At 38.3% G+C, this 8,745-nt stretch overlaps 1 long non-coding RNA gene across 1 annotated transcript in view; it reads right to left on the bottom strand.

Moving 5' to 3' along the window:
• The window catches only part of LOC108447314, a 227,758-nt gene that overhangs the window by 104,651 nt on the left and 114,362 nt on the right, over positions 1–8,745 (bottom strand). The window contains exon 2 of the long non-coding RNA XR_001862808.1: positions 1,632–1,744. This is a non-coding gene — a long non-coding RNA (uncharacterized LOC108447314). The remainder of the gene's footprint in view (positions 1–1,631; positions 1,745–8,745) is intronic.

Genomic DNA, 8,745 nt, shown 5'->3' with positions numbered 1-8,745 from the left:
TCTCGCTATATCTCTGCATCAGTACATTAAAATTAACTGTTGACTTTGAGAACAGAATTTTATTTATATGAATTATGTTATTCTGCACAATGTGAAAGCATAGATTGAAACTAGCTTTCATAACAAAATTGGTTCTTCAAAACTCAAAAAAAGCATACTTTTCCATGTAATTGTAGTTGAACATTCTGTTAAAAGAGGTCTATGTTTATAAGTGCACTGTTTTTGTGCTGTTGCATTTCTTCCATTAAATTTACTAGATTTCCAATATTTCATATTCTTTACAGCTAGTGCCTTAGAAGCTTTATCATTATTTTGACTACTGGAACCCCAAATATATACAGTATTTTAATTACTAAATAACTACTTTTTATACTACAATAGAAAAAAGTTTTACAGCCATTTTATAAAAAATTAGAACTGTAAATCAAGTGTACATTTTTCACAGTTAGTGTAGGACTCCAAAATACTTTTCAGCTCTTCATTTCTACTGAATAAACATTTTAGAAGTACTTCAAATTTCTATTCAAAATTCTTGCTGAGAATTTTGAAGGGTTCTATTTTATTTGCTTTATTTAATACACATATCATCAAAAGTGAGCAGGAAAGAGAAACAAGCTTCCATTGCTGGACCTCAATGGCTTTCATATCTCTGAAGTTATATGTAATAGAGTCAGATTCGGAAAATGTAATTACTACAAAGCTTGCCACTCTCTTAGCTTCCCAATTTTTTGTCTTCCCCCTCTCCTTGGCCTCCAACCTGACTATTAATATTTTATGTTATAGCTTCTTCCTTGTTGTTTTTTATTCAGCTTCTGGGCTTGCAAAATTATTCCCTCTTCTATGTTTTTGACCTACCTGTAGGTGGTACCCCAAAAGGTTTCTTCCGACGTATTAATGGAGCAGGCAATATTTAACGAGGTACACAATTTCAGGGAAAGTTTATGTATCTGGTCTGCCAGAGATGTATTACTCCTTTGAGATTAGGGGAACCCGTGAAAAAGAAAAAAAAAAAAAAGCAAAAAACCAAACAAACCCCAAAAACCAATAAACCAAAAACATACCTAATCAACCAAACCAACCAACCAACCCACCCCATATTATTCCACTCCACCCCAAACATTTGGACATCTTTGGACACATTTTGATTTTCAGAAAAGTTTTCTCATTTATTTTGATGTTTTGTGTGATCAGCTTGTGAGCTGCATTTCTCACTTTAAGAAGAGGATACACAAAGACTTGGATTGTTCCCTTCAGGTCAAAAATCATCCACCATAATTTTGGAGTATACAGTTAAAGCAGGCACTCATTTCAAGGAGTATTTTGCATTCAGTTTGACAGAATTCCCAAAGCCTCCACAGCTTTTGTTGCTTTGTTTGCTATATACAGGAAATATGCTACTGAGTCATGGCACAGTGACATATATAACAAGAAGCCCGCACATATGACAATACATAAGCAATTTGAATTCCTTTTGGATCTATGCTAGAAAGATTGTGAAACAATGTAGAGCTAAGTTATCTGCATGGTGCTACATTCCGACATACACAAACTATTTCAAACTGTAATATTTGAAATGTCACACCAACCTGCAGCCAATTATACTCATGGGCTATAAAATCATATATACTCACATTTAAGAGCAAAATCATTAAATCCAGAGCTGCTGGTGTTCCTGTTGAACAGACTCAAAGCACTGGGTGGTCAGTTTTTCAGAGACTTCACACCCTGGCTCCAGCACGTGGTTCTGCATGATATGAGATAGGATTGGTCATTTTTACATTTTTGTTGAGTCACAGCAGAGTTAGAAATAGAAGTCACTATTTGGAGATAAGCAGTACCAGGTTTTTCTCTTTTTTCTTTTTTATTTCTTTTTAACAAGGCACCTAACAATTTGTGCCCTGGATAAAGGCATTTTTTATAAGTTATAATTGTTAAAATAATAACTCTAATAACTTACAGAAGATATTATTTCAATTATTGTTTACTTATGTAAACCCCATTTCTTTTTGTACAAATGAAAGTCCAAAGCAGTCCATGAAATTTTCATGCAAACAATTCCATTATTTAATTCAAACCTATTTTACTTCCCCATGAAATCTGGTGGCACATCTGTTTACTATGAGGGAATGTCCAAAAGTGTTGAAAAACACATTTTAATACAGATAAACACCAGCCTTCAAGTAAGAATACATCTAACTTCCAGCTGTCTCCTTTAGACAGAGACTGAAACATGCACGCACACAGGCATACATTACCAGCCAGACCAAGAAAGAGGAAGGAACGCAAGGAGTAGGAAAGAAATGCAGTGTGGCAGCTTTGTAAAAAGCTGAGTTCCCAGAAAGGGTTGTTGTCCCTTGTTTTCCCTGAGTTTCTGTCTTTGCTCCCAATTCTCTCATTTCACCCTTTTGCAATGAATGTGGCACTGACTCCAGGAATTAATTCAGCTCAACTGCCAAGGAAAAACCTTTATAATTGATTTTGTCAGATTATTATTTTCTACCAGGTTGGTGATTTCAGGTGGCTTGAATGAGTATCAAATTTGAGGCAGGAAATAAACAAACAAAAACCAAAAAAAAAAAAAAAAAAGAAAGGAAAAAAGAAGAAAAAACCACGAAAGTGTGTGACAACAGGAAGGGATGGGAAGAAGCAGACAGGGAACCAGGATGTTCAGAAGCAAACCAGCACTTCAACACGCTCACCATGTGATATGAATCTGAGTCTTGGGCTGCCTGATACCAAGACAAAAGAAGGTACATAGGAAAGAGACGTCACAGCAGGCTATGGCTGGAGATTCTAGGTGTCAAACATCTCCCAAAATTGCTATACTTATTTGTGCTGAAGAATGAGGTGAAACACCATTTTTGATGTTTACAAGGTTTGGAACAATGGAGGTTCCTCTTCAACAGTGTCCAAACACAAAGTCTTTCCCATGGTGATTCTCAACACCCTGGACTTGGCAAGGCTATTTCCAATTAAACAGGTGTGCAGAGACACCCCTAGATCTGTTTTGGAAACCTGAATGACATGACTGCTGGAGGACCTAAAGACTGCAGGAGAAACCAGAAACAAAGCGCCAGCTCAAGTACTCATGCTCCCAGGAACCTGCAGATGCCCTCAGGGGAGCAAAGAAGGGACTAAAGCATCCCAGGAGATCACACTGCCTCATTTGAGTTATCCCCATTGCCACGGATGACCCTCGCTACTGAGCAACCATATCATAAGGCTGGATGTTTCTCTGAATTGAGCCCTCTGTTGGAAGATACTCTGTTACATGAGAGTAGGGACTTTTTGGCTCATTACCATGATAAAGTCCCTGCTCAGGCTGTCTTCAGTACTTGTCAGTTGCTACAGCTCAGGGAAAAAAAGATACAGTACGGTTTAAAGCTCTTTCCAAAATATCTCTATTAAATTTCCCAGAGTTCACACTACTAGACAAATAAAGAGCTTGCATACATTTACACTAATAAAATGAGTAGGGTTTTTTCCTTCTTTTAATTACCTCTATTATTACAAATGGGAGGAAAACCAGACTTCTACATCTGTGTCCTCCTCATATAAGTAGTATGTAAATTAATTACCATCTTCCCAAATGTGTCAGTTTCACCTGAGAATTTCTGAGGTTGAAGTAGAGAGATCTTTAAAGGGAAGCATAATTAGATCAAAAACTAATTAATACTTTTTTACTAAAAGATGTCATAAAAATTATTCCAGAGTTTTTCATGGAAACCACTAGATTTTCATTCATCTTTACAAGTATATTTAATAATAACAAGAGTTATTATTGCTAGTGTACTTGTTTATGCTTCACAAGGGCAAACAGGACTAAATTACAGCAAACCCATTTCTGAAAGTTATTGAGTGTCTCCCTCTCCCATCAATATAAATGAAAGATAATTAAAAACAACTAATCGATGATGAACTCTAACTATTCTCATGAAACACTGAAAAACTTTATACAGGAAATAGTACAGAAGGAAACACCTCCTAAGAAACAGTTGCGATGATACATCAGCCCATGCCATGCTTTCTAAACTGCACAAGAGATGAAAACATGCACTTTGGCAAGAAGAAGGGAATTGCTTACTGTGTGCATTCTGCCATCTATTTTTGCCCAGCAAGGGCAGGGCGCCCAGCTCTGCCGGACTCGGGTCATGTCATCTCCTGAATGCTTCTTGGGGCAGGACGTGTCACGATAGAGTCTACTATTCTTATTAAAAATAACTTTCAACACTAGAGTACCAACAGCAATTCAAAGACTTGTTTCCACATTTCTTCTCTCCTTAAAACTCCTGGCCCAGTGTATCATACCTAACATCTGCAGTCCTACAGTCCATATCCCCTAAGCCTTGCAAATCCACAACAGGTGGCAACAAGGTTTCCAAGACAATCCCTCTCCCCAACACTACTTCCCTAAATACTCCGGAGCATCAATAAAACCTACGTACAAACAAAACTGCTTGACTCATACAAGTACTGGATCAGAATAGAGCAGGGAAGAGATGCACACTTCATTGCTTTACCTCAAGACCCAACAGCAACTGCTGAAGTCTTTACAAGCTCTGAGCAACTGACATTGTTCTACATCCTGTATCCAAACTGATTACCTGGTTTACTCTAGGCTGCCTTTGGAAAACCTGCTTTACATTAGACAATTCCGAAGTCAATGCTTAAACTGTGATAGCCAGCACAAAGAGAACAAGCATGCTCCCTCCCTTATAGAGGAAAAGAATGGGAAGGCAAGGCCGCAATGGATGAAATGGGAACCAAGCTCACAGCCTCCTCCTGCCCCCAGAAGGTATGTGGTAACCTGAGAACCTGCAGTATCTCTGGGAGAAATGGTAGCTCCTGGAAATCAGGCACGACTCCAAGCAAGTACATATTGCATACCTGGGGACAAGGAACACTGTCTTCAAGAAACTATTAAGAATTTACATGCTATTGTAATGCTAAGGGTAGTGGTTACTATCCATCTTAAAATGCAGAATTGTTCAGGATTTAAATGAATTTCAGAAAATATCCAATTAGGTCAACAACCCGTGTAAACAAATATTTAAATATCCCCATTAAAAAAAAAATAACATCACTTAAAATATTTTTCATTAGCAAGAACATCACATTGCCTAGTTAAGGAAAAGTATGTGAGCCACCATGATCGCAGGCACTGAGAGTGAAATGTGATAGCTACAGCAATTACCATGGCATTGGATTTCCTTTTCTGAATTCAAATTAAAGCAATGAAATCTTTGCAATGATAAAGGTAAAAAATATTTTGTTCAAAGTCCTTATCTGCATATATCAGGCATACTTTGTTAAAATATTTACTGGAAGTTTGAAATTTAAGCTATTTTGCTTCAAATATCTAAGCTTTTGTTCAAACTGCTATCATGTACTCAACAGAAAGAAATGCACAGGCTCATTGAGGCTTCAGGATAAGAACTAAGCAAAAAGTAATGAGCAATTGTGTCCATTAACATTAAAATACAGGCCACACCTTTCAATAACAACCACCCAGAATTTGCATCCTTGTCATGCACGTATCCCAGGTCACCAGATGGGCAATGCTGCACTGGAGGTGGGACTGTGTATTTGCAAATTTTGCAGCAGGGAGAACAACATCCTAGGCATAAGCACTGACTGCAACTGCATTGATGCTACTCCTATCATACCACTACCTGATGCCACTGCTTCCTTAGCTAAAAAGACTTCTCTAAAGATGAATCACTAATGTAATTGTTTTAACCTTGCTAGACCTTTTTTGTACCTCATGGATAGATTGGTGGTGATTTACAATTTCAGTAGAATTGTTTGTCAAAACAAAACCCACATGAAAAGCAGGACAGAGAGTTATGTCCAGGAGTAAAAAGTAGCAGCAAAATCTAAAATAAAGCATAGCTCCTTATTAAAATTTACCATTACACTATCCAGCTCCTCTTTTATCTTGAGCACTTCCCAGAATAGACATCCTGACATTCTAGTCTCACTCAGACTATAATAAATATTATGTGTCATGAGAATATAAGTCTCAAAGCTATATTTCTCAGTCAGTTACCAAATTATATCAGTTTCAGGATGGTTCCATTTTTCCTGGAAAGTTCTTTTATTCAAAGCCCAAGCTACCACTTCCACTGATACCTTGGCATGAAAACTGTAATCAGGTTCATTGAATGTAACATGTTTGACAGTAGCATAAAGCAAATTTTCTTCCAAAGCACTTGTTAAATTGTTAAAAAACAGGCAGGAGAAGCATTTTCAGTGAGCAGTTTATTCAATAAAGAATGTCACTTCAACATTGTTTTCCTCAGTGTGATACCACACAAAATTTTATCTATAACCAGCTGTAATTATCACATATTTGTTCCCCATTTTCACTGTCATTTTAGCCACTTGTTCAAAAATATTTGCTGTTTACTTGTTATTTCTGCTTCCTATCTCCATGGCCAGGTCTGTGGATGTGCAAGCTGCTTCTAGGCATAAAAAAACTTTGAAACTATGAATATCCAACAGTATCAACTTGTCATGGCAAAAATAAACATTTTACAAAAAATCCACACGACACAACCATCGCGATGCATGAATATCCTCTTGATCATTTGTGATTTTTATGATATTTGCTTTCTGTAAATACCCTCAGAAACAAAATCTCATTCAGAAATATTTTTAAAGTGGTGTGCTTTCTAAAACAAATAAACAGGGTAGGTGGATTGAAAAAAAAAATCAATTTTTATTAATTCTGGTTCATTTAATCACTTATAATATGATGCTGATGCCACATTAATTCTTCTCTTAGTATGACTTTGTATTTTATTGCTCCCCTCCTACGGGCTTTTTTCAACATATATCTGTCACTTTTGTTGCAATGGCAATTTAACTAAAAGGCATTAAAAAACCACAGGTTATAAGCCAATAAAAAGTTTACAGCAAAAATAAAACTTCTTAAATGAATAATTTAGGTTAATTAATATAATTTAAGAAAAATATTTGTTTAGAAACTAAACAAAGAAAGCAACAGAAAAAAACCTAGGATATAAGTTATAGCAAATATCTGCTGTGAGCAGCTTCTTAGAACAGCCAATCAAATAATGTAAAAACTGTGGATATTGTAAAAACAATAAGTATTTATGTTTGACAGAAAAAGGGGCAGGTGGGGTGGATTTGGTTTGTTTTGGGTTTTTTCCTCCCCTTTTTACATCAGCCAAGAGAGACTTCTTAACACTTGAAATTGCCTGCAATTAAACATAACATAAAACTGGATTTTATTACTAGTCCGTGGAAAGAAGCCGAAATTCCCAGAGAGGCTGTAAGTTTTCAACAGCCTCATCTAAGAGCAGAGAAATAGTCATAACCATTTCTCCAACAGATTGGGTGAGAGCCGCCAAAGCCCCGAAGGAAAAGCATTTTGTTTATATCAGCCCCCACTCAGCACATGGAAAATACAGCTGCAGAGCTGGTTCTCCTGGTCCTCCAGTTTCACACCCTTGTGGACAAAACCAGCCAATTTAAATTTGTGGAGTCACCGCCATGACACACAGCAGCTTAATGAAGCAATTACAACAGATCTGTGACTTGCAGGGGGAAAAAGGCTGGGCCACTAGTGAGGGGAAATAGGAGATTCAGGAGCTGGCAAGTCATCCAAAAGCCTCCTTCATTTATTTCATAAAAACACCATCCAAAATCCAGCTTTTCAATATGACCCCAAAACCATGGAAAACTTAATATATATATGGATTTGGTTAATTAGGCTAGTCTTGGTAAAAAGCTCAAACCTGTTACTCCTGTGGCTGGGTCCCCACACCCTCTGGGTGAGGGCCACTCTAGAGTGGCAATTCTATTTTCCATGGAAGCAATCTCCCATCACCTGTTTGAAGTATGGCAGGGCGATTTGCGGCAACAGTGGCTGTGGTAGAGAAGAGGAGCTGCCAGAGGAGAAGGCCTTGGTGGCCTGACTGGGCCACCACCTGTTTGGCTTCAGGCATCAAACCCCAACAAGGAGCATACTCAGCCCATGGCTCCCTCCATGGGCGGCCACCAGGCTGAGGCATGGTGCCAGCACAGGGGGACAAGGGCTTGGCATCTGCTGGTCCCCAAGAAAAATCAAGACACCCTCAAGTCATTCCCCTTGCTCTCCCTGAACAGCCAAACTTTCCAACACGGCAGTGGAGAGGGAAACAGGGAGAGTACTTCAGTACTCAGCACTTCCAAGAAGCCACAGTATCCCTCCAGAGAACTATTTTAGAAAAAGGAAAGGTAGCTCTTGGGAGATCAGAACTGTTCCGTAAATGAAGCTACAGTCACTCTGTTTTAAGCAATCCTCCAGACCACAGGCCACCAATTACGGCATTTTTAGTTTGTTTTTCTCTTTTAAACTGGTTCAATCTGCTCAGAGCATTTGTTCCATGTCCTCAGTTTTTCACTGTCACTGACTTGCCCTAGAGCCAGGCAACTCTGAAGAGAACAGCCAGGGTGCTACAATCCCTATGAGCAGTTTGACTTGTGCCTATCTTACCACTGGTCTGATACCTGACTGGAACATGTACACTTGTAATGCCAGCACAGAAAAATTCTAACTCTCACTCCACCTCATCACCCTGCTCTGCTTCCCCTAACAGCAAGGGGCAATGAGGACAGGAAAGAATCCAACATCTGATATGACATTATAGAAAGCTTTTCCATTAACTGCAGAAATTCCCATTCTTCCTCACTCAAAATACAAGCACAATTACTTTTGTCAGAAGGGCCATCCTCTCT

Source organism: Corvus brachyrhynchos, unplaced genomic scaffold, assembly GCF_000691975.1.
Source record: "Corvus brachyrhynchos isolate BGI_N302 unplaced genomic scaffold, ASM69197v1 scaffold175, whole genome shotgun sequence".
In the NCBI taxonomy this organism is placed as follows: domain Eukaryota; kingdom Metazoa; phylum Chordata; class Aves; order Passeriformes; family Corvidae; genus Corvus; species Corvus brachyrhynchos.
This window is presented reverse-complemented; position numbering and strand designations above follow the sequence as displayed.